At 39.6% G+C, this 11730-nt stretch overlaps 1 protein-coding gene across 1 annotated transcript in view; it reads left to right on the top strand.

Moving 5' to 3' along the window:
- Positions 1 to 11730, top strand: part of LOC144682622 (PI-PLC X domain-containing protein 1-like) — a 705325-nt gene that overhangs the window by 490143 nt on the left and 203452 nt on the right. The gene's annotated exons all lie outside the window — the stretch shown is intronic.

Here is an 11730-nt window from a genome sequence, read left to right as displayed (position 1 = left end):
GGAGGTGGAGTTGAGGTAGAAGATCAGTCATAATTGTATCGAATGGCTTAACACCTTATATTTCCTATGTTATTATGTTTTTAAACATTTTGTGGTAAATGGTGGCTTCTGAAATTTCTCAATGCTAGAAACTTATACTGAAGATTTTACATGTAACCAATATTTTGTATATAAAATGTTAAACTTTTTTAAATGTTTCTCCTGTCAGTAGCTGAACATACTGTAAGTGTGAAATTATGAACTGTAGTTTTAAGAATTAATTCAAAGAGTCTGAAGTCACAAAAGAAAAACTGTTTTGGAATGTAACTGAACAAAATTGTCCATACTAACCAGGTTTGAATCTCTTGTAAAAGGGTGGTGGAGGGGGCGGATTGTATGAAGGACTAGGCAAACTGCCTCATTGCAGTTGTCACTATTGATGCTCCTTCAACTACTAGGAAGTACCTGTACCACAAAGATTTCTCCCTCATTTTCATGCACTGATTTGTCCTTGTTGATTGATTTGCTAATGACCCAGCTGTAATTGACAATTTGTAGTCACGAGCCAAACCAGGGTAGCTGCTGGAAATCAAGATATTCAGACCAAAAGCTTTGCCATGCTGAATTTTGAGTAAAATTGATTTAGATGTTTATGCACTGACCAAAATGACTACAAACACATTTTTAGGTTTGTCACTATTGCTTTAAATGCAATATGGAGCCAATAAATCATGAATGGTTACAGCACAGAAGGGGACCCATGTCTGCGCTGGCGTTCTGCAAGAGCAACTCACTTAGTCCCACTCTCCTGCCTTTTTCCTGTATGTCTGCAAATTCTTTTTGGATAATTATCCAAATTGAATCTGCCTCCACCACACTTTCAGGCAGTGCATTCCAGATCCCAACTACTCGCTATATTTAAAAAAAAAGATTTTCCCCCATGTTGCTGTTGCTTCTTTTGCCAAACTCCTTAAATCAGTGTTCTCTGTTGTCGATCCTTCTGCCAAAGGGAACAGCTCCGCATCTGTCCAGACCTCCAATCATTTTGAACACCTGTCAAAAATCCTCTTAATCTTCTCTTCTCCAAGGAGGACAGGTCCAGCTTCTCAACTCTATGTGCTTAGCTGAACTTCCTCATCCCTGGAACCATTCTCGTGAATCTTTTCTGCACCCTCTCTAATGCCTTCACATGCTTCCTGAAGGATGGTGCCCAGACCTGGACAAACTACTCCAAACCACTGTTTTATACAGGTTTATCATAACTTCCTTGCTTTTGTACTCTATGTCCCTTTTTAAAAACCTAGGACCCCATATAGTAAAGTCCCGCCTTTCGCGACTTCCTTGTTTGCGTTTTCACTTACCCGCGCTTTGTACACTGCATCACCCATTGCATGAGCAATGTTCGCTCATACGTGTTTGAAATGTTCGAATCTCTGCATTGTCTTTGACAGGTACACCCTTTGAGCATCATGTGGGATCGGTTAATTTACTATGAGAGAGTAGGAATAGACTGGATATCGGGTGATTTGTCTTTTCTTAGAGAGTCGTGAGGCTCTGGAATACAAAACAGGCTGGTGTGGTAGGTGCTGACTCTTCGAATACTACCAGAGGGAACTGGGCTAGTTCCTGCCGAGGACAGAAATCACATAAAACGGAATGTGATCTTTACAAATCTTTGTAACCCTTGGTTATGTGACCATCTTGGCTGGTTTCAGTGACCTGAGAGGGAGGATTGGAGAGGAATTTTCCAGGGTATAATATACCCTTGTTGGCCCTGGGTATTTCTCTCTTTCATTGACTGCGATTTTTAAACGGGTTGCGAATAAAACTGAAAATTGGAAACAAAATGCAAAAATGTAGAGTACCTCTATACACAGCAGGTCTAACAGCTTCAGTAAAGAGAAACCGTTTTTTGTAGAGTACTGTAACTACCCATAACAATGCTGCCCTCACATTGCTGAAACCTATCCAATTGAGTCCCATTCAAAAGCATGTTCCCCCTTCGCAGTTTCAGGGGTCCATAACCCGTGCGAACAGCAGAACTTTACTGTATCTCCAAAAATGTTCACATCTCTCTCCGATTTCCTAGTTATCCTGGTTTCAATGTTTTAATTCACACTTTTTAATTCTACTTAGTTCCCTTATGTAACAGAACAAAGTTTCCAGGTCTTTAAAAATAGTCCCTTAGTAAGCCCTGAAATACTTGGATTTTTATGTAACTCCTCCACTGAAGGAAACTTTTTGCTTCAACATTAGTTCTCGCATACCTAAGTGAAAAGATTTTTTAAACTTAAATAAAATGACAGAATGCATAGCACAGAAATGGGCAGGCCGCCAGTCCAAGTGTTCCTGATGTTTATGCTCCACACAGACAAATATTTTTTAAATTTGGAATCTTCTGGGTTTGGGATAATGCAAGAAGGCAGGGAATGGGAACAGGCCACTCATCATATCAACCTCAAATGCAACTCTTTATCTTAAAATCTACCTTCCTCAATTAGTCTCTGAAAGAATATTTTTATAATGTATTCCCTGATCCCAAATGTAATTGCATTACAAATACTAGAATAGATCTATGTTTCTTTCTTTTCTCTCCTTCTATGATTCAACCTCAATTGCTGTGATTCCTGCAAAACTGGAGTCATTGCACTCTGCTGAGAATTGAATGTCATAGAGTTATACAGCACAGAAACACATCGTGTCCATGCCGGCCATCAAGCACCTCTCTATTCTAATCCCATTTTCCTGCACTTGGCCCAAAGCCTTGTATGCTATGGCGTTTCACGTGCTCATCTAAATACTACTTAAATGTTGTGAGGGTTCCTGCCTCTGGCAGTGTGTTCCAGATTCCAACACCCTCTGGGTGAAAATTTTTTCCTCAAATCCCCTTTAAACCTCCTGCACCTCAGCTTAAATTTATGCCCCCTGGTTATTGACACCTCCGTTAAGGGGAAAAGTTTCTTCCTATCTACCCTATCTATGCCCTTCATAATTTTGTATACCTCTATTAGGTCCCCTCTCAGCCTTCTCTGCTCTAAGGAAAATATACCTAGCCTACCCAGTCTCTCTTCATAGCTGAAACGCTTGAGCCCAGGCAATATCCTTGTGAATCTTCTCTGCACACTCTCCAGTGCAATCACATCCTTCCTATAGTGTGGTGACCAGAACTGCACATAGTACTCCAGCTCTGGTCTCACTGGCGTTCCATACAGCTCCAATATAACCTCCCTGCTCTTATATTCTATGCTTTGGCTAATAAAGGCAAGTATCCCATATGCCTTCTTAACCACCTTATCTACCTGTGCTGCCGCCTCCAGGGATCGATGGACATGTACACCAAGGTCCCTCTGATCCTCTGTACTTCCTAGAATCCTTCCATTCATTGTGTATTCCCTTGCTGTGTTCTCCCAAAATGCATCACCTCACTTCTCAGGATTAAATTCCATTTGCCACTGCTCTGCCCATCTTACCAGCCTGTTTATATTGTCCTGTAATCTAAGGCTTTCCTCCTCATTATTTATGACACCGCCAATTTTCACGTCATCTGCAAACTTACTAATCATACCTTCTATATTCACGTCTAAATCATTAATATACACTACAAACAGCAAGGGTCCCAGCACCGATCCCTGTGGTACACCACTCATCGCAGGCTTCCAATTGCAAAAACAACTTTTGACCATCACCCTCTGCCTCCTGCCACTGAGCCAATTTTGGATCCAATTTGTCAAATTTCCTTGGATCCCATGGGCTCTTACCTTATTGACCATTCTCCCATGCGGGACCTTGTCAGAAGCCTTACTGAAGTCCATGTAGACTACATCAACTGCACTACCCTCATCTACACAACTAGTCACCTCCTCGAAAAATTCAATCAAATTTGTTAGACATGATCTCCCCCTGACAAAGTCATGCTGACTATCCCTGATTAATCCCTGCCTCTCCGATTGGAGATTAATCCTGCCCCTCAGAAATTTTTCCAATAGTTTCCGTACCACTGATGTTAGACTCACTGGCCTGTAATTGCCTGGTTTATCCCTACTACCCTTCTTGAATAATGGTACCACATTCGTTGTCCTCCAGTCCTCTGGCACCTCTCCTGTGGCCAAAGAGATTTGAAAAGTAGTGTCAGAGCCCCTGCAATCTCCTCCCTTGCCTCACATAGCAGCCTGGGATATGCTTCATCTGGGCTTGGGGATTTATCCATTTTTAAGCCTGCTATAACTACTAATACCTCTTCCCTTTCAATGCGAATTTGTTCAAGTATATCATAGTCCACCTCCCTGATTTCTACACCTACATCCATAGTGAACACAGATGAAAAGTAATCATTCAAAACCTTACCTATGTCCTCCAGCTCCATGCACAGATTGCCACTTTGGTCCCTAATGGGCCCTACTCTTTCCCTGGTTATCCTCTTGCCCTTAACATGTTTATAAACTACCTTGAGATTTTCCTTTATCTTGCCCGCCAGTGTTTTTTTATGCCCCCTCTTCGTTCCCCTAATTTTAAAAATTGCTCCCCTACACTTTCTATGCTCCTCTAGGGCATCTTCTGTTTTCAGCCTTCTGTATCTGCAATAAGCCTACTTCTTTTCCCCTTATGCAATCCTTTATATCCCTTGACATCCAGGGTTCCCTGGACTTGTTGGTGCTACCCTTCACCTTTATGGGAACATGTTGGCCCTGAACTCTCACTATTTCCTTTTTGAATGACTCCCACTGGTCTGATGTAGACTTTCCTACAAGTAGCTGCTCCAAGTCCACTTTGGCCAGATTCTGTCTTATCACATTGAAATCGGCCTTCCCCCAATTCAGGACCTTTATTTCCAGTCCGTCTTTGTCCTTTTCCATAACTACCTTAAATCTTAGAGTTATGGTCATTATCCCCGAAATGGTCCCCTATAAAACTTCTACCACTTGCCCGGCTTCATTCCCTAAGATTAGGTCCATATCGCCCCTCTGTCCCTGTTTATACTCAAGTATCTGATAGAATGTGATCATTCTTTTGCTCCTGGAACTTGCAAATGATAATCCACCAGCAACCTTTGAAACTCTTTCCCATGCTTCTTGAACCAACCATTGAGAGAGACAAGAATGGAGGAGGTTCAAACCCCACTAATGCTGAAAGAGGTTGGTATTAAAGAAGAATGGACTTTTTTGTGATTAGTTACACACCTTTCCCCAAAATTGCTTATGCACATTTATACATTTGATTTCTGAATTTTCCTCCTTCCTTTCCTAAAGGGTAATTTTGTATTGCAAGGATATAGTTCCACAGGTTCTGGTAGTCCTCAGTACTCTTATACATTGGCCACTCTTCATCTGAGAGTCTAGATTGAACAATTATCAGAGCTGAGCCTGTCCCCTGCTTAAATATAGCCATTTGTTGAGATCATTGGAGAGGGCAGTCTGACTTGTTAATATCCCAGTCCAGCAGTATTGAGATCAACTGTGATTCTACTAAAGCTGCAACACTTAATACTCCTTAGTAAGGAATGTACTTGTTTTATTAACTTGACGTACATTTAGATGTCTAGTACTTCTCCAACGTTGCTATTCATTACAAAATGAAGTTGCTTAATGAGAAACTGCATTAGACGTGCTTTCCAATGAATTGGACTCTCAAATATAATTCTATTTAGAAAAAAATTGATTTGTAAAGATAAGTCAGCTTTTAAAAAGAGGGCTAACTTTCTACCCTGGTTATGGTTTCTGAGAAAATACTGCTTAAAGTTAAATGAAACCAAAGGAATTATTTGCCTATTCAAAACTAGTGGAATAATTCAGATGTTCTAGAATGTTCCAAGTCACAAAAGCTCTTACCATTGAAAAACAATACATAGAACAGTACTGCACAGGAGGCGGCCATTGGCCCATTGAGCCTGTGCTGGCTCTTTTTTGAAGAATGACTCAGATATTCCCACCCCACCATTGCTTCCTCATATCTCAAATTAGCTTCACAAGTGCAAAATATACGTGAAACATTCATTCTGTAGGAGCCATTTTGGTTGTCTGCCTACAGAAGATTTACTGCTTTAAAGATCTGTTACTGTAAAGGCATGATCATGAAAGCTGCATTAATTTTTGTTTGAACATATGCCCTTCAAGCAGTAGAAGAGGCTAATGTGAAGTGGTTTCACCAGTATTTAGCCTACATATTTGTCAGCAAATTAATCAAGTGTTGCTTGTAATTTTGTAAATTATGCAATTTGTAATTATTTTTCCTAGTATATGTTGTAAACTGTTTTATATTAAACACTACTATATAATTTACGATGCTTTTAGAAAGTTTGATTTTTGCCTTGACTAATCAGTTGAAAATAACACTCTCAAGTTTATCCTTTTGTATAAAAGTTTAAATCAACAAACTCCTCCATAGTCAGGAAGTGGAGGGTTCTGTAAAAAGAGAAGCTGGATTGTGTGTATAATGCAACTTCCTTCACATCCAGTCTTGTGCTAGGTTTTGCCTAATTGATCCAAGTGAATGGAATACTAAAATAACCAAAGCAGTTACAGCAAGATTGATAGATAAAAAACATGTTACATACTGTGAGAAAAGCAGCATCAGGACAGAAGGACAAGTATGGGTCTTTGGCCCAAATGAGAGTTTTATATACAAACACATGGACTTGGAATTTGACTCCTGAAGTGGGTGCGCAGAGTTGGAAAATTTTCCAGCTTGCTGCACCCGCCTCGGTGGGAAAAAACTGCCCTGAATAACCAGATCTTTGTTCCGATGGGAGGGGCGGTCGCGTACTGGAGTCAGGCCCACCGTCCTCGGAAACAGTTTGGAGGCAGCCACAGGTTGCTGAGTGCCAGGATGGGCTGGTTAAAAGGCCTGCTTCGGTGCACTGGGACTTTCTCAGTTGCGTGGTTTCAATATTAGGCCCTATAGCCCCCACCCCTCACAACCCCTCAGGCCCAGCACTGAGTTCAAATGGCTCTGCTGGGTCCCGGTTTCCCCCATGTGTGAATCACATCCTGCCCCCTTTCCCCTACCAGTGAAAATAGGATATGTTGGAAATGGGGGCGGGACTTCCGTATCCAGGGTCCCAGCGCCATTTTGGATAAGGTGTGGAATCTCCACAACTCCATGAAGATCTGGGCCATGGAGTATTAGAAATAAATTGACTGAATTAAAGTTTGGGAAGAGCAGAGTAGCTGGTGTCAGAAAGGTATTGAATTTCTTGTGTTCCAGAACCAACAAAAGGACAGGCCATAGTAGCTTTAGTAATGAGCTAGACTTGGATAAATGTTCCCTTACTGTCATCTTATCACCAATGATCATAATATGTGTGAATTCAATCTTAGGTTTGAAAAGAAGAGTTATTATGATTCTAGATTTTTGTATAGCTGGCATTAACAGGTTGAGACAGGGATTTGATGGCAGCAAATTGGTCAAAACTGTCATTGGGTAAAACTATAAATGAACATTGGGAGGTTATCAAAAGTAATTTACCTTAATGCAGAACCAATTTATATCCTGAAAGGGTAAGAACTCTAAGTACCAAATAAAGCAAGCATGGTTGACAAAACAGTTGAGAGATACTATAAAACTAAAGAATAGAGCTTATAAAAGTACAAGGAGCAGTGTAGATACAGGGGACTGAGATAGATATCAAACAGCAAAAGAAGACAAAAGGGTTGCAAAAAGGAATGTGAATAGGTGTTTGAGATACATTAAGATTAACAGTTTTTACAGTTAAGAAAAAGGGTAGTTAAGGGTAATGTGGGGCCTCCAAAAACATGCAGGTAATATTGCAAATGAAAATAAGGAAAAAGACTTGTTGAATCTATTTCTGTACTTTTGTATCAGTCTTCATAGTAGGGGAAGAGGATAATATATCTGACACTCTAGGCAAACTGATTATGAATCTAGGATTGGAAATCACTAAGTTAATGTAAGAAAAAAGTGTTAGATAAAATAGTAAAAACTGACAAATCTCCAAGGCCCGATGGTCTCCTCCAGCATTTCAAAGGAAGTAAGTGAGAAAATTGCAAATGTTTTAGCCATAATCTTCCAAAGTAGAGTTGATTCAGGAACTGTCCCTTTAGATTGGAAAATCAGAAATGTAATCTAAGTAAGGTAAGAGAAACCAGGACATTGTGGACTTGTCAGTCTTTTGTGTGGAAGTCATTGGAATCTGTAATTACAGATAGTGACTGAACACTTAGAGATCTGAGATGTTTAGAGAGCGCCAACATGGATTCGTAAAGGATATATGGTCTTGGATGAGTTACAGACAGATTCACCAAAATGTTAACAGGGCTCCAAGGGCTAGATTGAGAGATTACATAAATTAGGTATATGTTACCTGGAATATAGAAAGTCATAGGGTAACTTAATTTTAGGATTTTTGGTAGGAATGATAGAGGGAAGCATTATTTGGGGTGATGGGGGGAGGGTGGTGGATGTTGCAGTCTACATTGGAACATAAAAAAAAACTAAAATCTCAAATATGTCATTTTGGAGTGAAGTTAGAAAATACTTCTTCACATAAAAAGTGGTTGATAAAATCTGAGTGATAGATTTTTGCTCACCAAGGTTGTTAAGGGATACAGAGCTTGGGTGGATGAATGGAGTTGGTCTACAGATAAGCTATGATGTCATTGAATGATAGAACTGCCTTGAGAGGCTGAATGGCCTACTCTTGTTCCTATGTAATGGAGCAGCTGAATATGAGGTGCTCCTCTTTAAACAGATTACCGAAAGTGTTTTGAGAAGTTTTGGACTTAAAGTTTTCAGATAGTGAGTTGGCAATAAGTGAGTATGTGTCAGTTTGTAAAACTGTAGAAACATTTCCGGCGTTATGCCAATCGGTGCATGGAAAAAGTTGACCTCAAACATAAATTTCTTTGCAAACTATTGGAATATTTTTGAGGTTTAGTTTACAAGAGGGTAGTTAAATGCAACTTATTCTCAGCTATCTGCCATGAACCACACATTCCATCCACTGGCCAAACTTTAGACCACTCCTATTGTGAGGTGAGCCAGTCAGTCCATGATTGTCATATCGCTTTGCACCCAAGCTTCATGCCAGGCCTGGATATTTACCCCAGAGTTCCTCACTGCAACTTTCCCAAGCTTCTCTTTGAATTTAGTACCACGCTTTGTTTCTTTTGTGTCTTGTAAATATATCAGTGCAGAAAAGTATGTATACGGTGCTGGATACTTGTGATGCTGACAAAATGAGAATTCGGCAAGGAAGCCATGAGACATGGAACTGTAGAGCAAGTGGTTACTGAGCAAAAGATGTGATTGTATTAAGAAATTGAAGTTATCGTGGGTGCTATCTTCAGAAGCCTGGATATCATTTTTCATTGATTGTACCTGGAAGCTACCTGTTCCCTCTGGTGTCAGGATAAGGGTCAAATGCATTGTTTAACATTCTGGAAAGTGAGATGAGCAACTTGAACACAAGCTGGAACTAACGTCATAGTAACTCAGAGAATGGAAGTCTAGCAAACAGATATTGAAGAGTTAATGTTAATTGGAACGCAGGAGTCCTAATCTCAGGATTACTAATTATGCTATATTAATTGAGGCATAATTACAGATGCAAAAAGTTAATTTTCTATTGGTGCTTAGACAGTTTAGGTAGAGATATGAAATATTAGTACATTAGAGGCCACTGAATAATGGGGAGCAAGCATAAGATCTAAACATTAAGCAAGTTGTAAAGGTTTGCCATAATAACAGTTGTAGTCATGGGAAATTCAATTATTCTGAAGTCAACTGGGATAAGGCATAAGTTTGTATTCGAACTAAGGAGAGTTTCTACATCCAAAGTGGTTGCTTGATCAGTGAGTTCCATGCTTAATGAGAAAGGTTTCCGTGCTAGATCAAGTTCTGGATAATGAGGCAAGGTAAGTAGTGACCTGAAGTGAAATAGTGAACAAACCTAATTAGATTCACATTGAAGCTAGATAAAGAAAAGTAATTAATTTAAGGTAAAGGCATTGTACAAGAAATTAATTCATTTTTGCAGCATGAAAGGAGGCCTGTCCCAGATTAATTTGCTGCAATTAAAAACTGGCTGATTACATAACAAACCAGCAGGGGGAAATATTTATGTATGAGATGGATAAGATTCCAGTTAAATACATTCTCATGAGCTTATCAAAGGCAGGAGTTCCATTTCAGGGAGTAAAAATTAGAATTTTTAAAACTAGTGATTTCTGGTAAATATAGGAGAGAAAAAAATTAAAATGAAGAAAGACAAAAGATGATAAATTGTTTGGAATACCATATCTTCACAAACTGAATATTCTAAATTATGGAAAGTCATGGCATTCGAATGTCCAGATAATGCAGACCTGGAGTTCTTTTTAAAAAGGGTCATGAGTTCACCTTGGAGCTATCAACAAGCAGGTCTTTTTCATGAAATCACCTGACCACCATGGTACTTGAGGAAGAATTATCTATTTGTTTTGAACTGCAATTGCTTTAATTGATGGGGGAAAAGTCTGGTAAAGGCACAGGCAAGTGATTTACTGGAAACCACATGGCAGAGACAAGCTTTAAGTTTTGAACCTGTTGTTATGTGAAGTCAGTATTGTTGGGAAATAAGCTGAGCAGGAAGGCTACCATAACTGGCGCTCTCTCTCTCTCTCTCTCTCTCTCTCTCTCTGCTTTGGCTAAAATTCCATGTGTAATAAACCTATAGCCAGAGAGTCCTCATCTGGGTCTGCATTTTTGGACCTGCAAAGCTGAGAAAGGAAAAATTGGTTTAGCTGTATTCTCCACCACACCGATGCTCTGTTGGTGAGAACCTCCAGACATCTACCGGGAACAGTGGCCTGTCTTCACATGAGGGAGCTCCAGATCGACGGATTGAGACCCTGCAAACTTTATAATTTATTTACAGCGCCGATCCTTGAAAGCCCATCTCTGTGCCTTTGTTTGCCCTTTGTTTGTTTGTGCATGTGTGCGCGTGCAAGCTGGGGTATTTTTAAAAGTGATAGATATCCTTCCAGAGTACAATTGTGTGTTAACCAGTTTTTGCAACTTGATTTTTTTTTAAAGTTTTGTTTTATAATAAATCAATCATTCTGAGTTTATTGAAAAAAGCCTGGTTAAAGTCTCTTTTATTCTGGGTCTAACAGTAGTGAAGGTAAATAATTGGCCATTTTAGTGTGTAAATTAAACTTTTAAACTAACAGTTCGACCTGCGGAGTAGTGGGGCTAGATAAACTGCGCACTCCTCCCCTCCTGGTCATAACATGAAAGGGAGTGAAAAATATCAGGAAGATGAATGGAGATGACACAAAGATAGGTCAGAAAATAAGTTGTGAAGAGGCAGATGGAGTTAGCAAAAGGACATAGATAGGTTAAATGAATGGGCAAAAAATTGGCAGATGGAGTATAATGTGGCATGATGAAAGTATAATTAATTTCATAGTATTTTTCTGGTTTATTGTGAAGTAGGTTTATGGGTGTGATTATAGTTGGGTCTGTCTATGTGATTGAATTACATTTGGAGTCAAGTAGACTGCAAGCTTGAAATCATCAAAAGAGGTTAGGCATAAAATTGTGCTTGACATGCTAATGAGTAAACATGGATGCTGGCTTAGCATGTAAGGTGTGAAAGGAATTTGTCTTTTTAGATAAATGAAGGCATTGTTAGATTTCAAAGGGATGTTAGTCTGTTTACAACCAGCCAGGTAAGCAAGGCTAAGGAGCGTGTTTATTTTTCCCAAAGGTTACTGACAATATTGGAAACATAAAAGTTTTTATATTATGAGGAAG

Source organism: Cetorhinus maximus, chromosome 7 (genome assembly GCF_964194155.1).
Source record: "Cetorhinus maximus chromosome 7, sCetMax3.hap1.1, whole genome shotgun sequence".
Classification (NCBI taxonomy): domain Eukaryota; kingdom Metazoa; phylum Chordata; class Chondrichthyes; order Lamniformes; family Cetorhinidae; genus Cetorhinus; species Cetorhinus maximus.
This window is presented reverse-complemented; position numbering and strand designations above follow the sequence as displayed.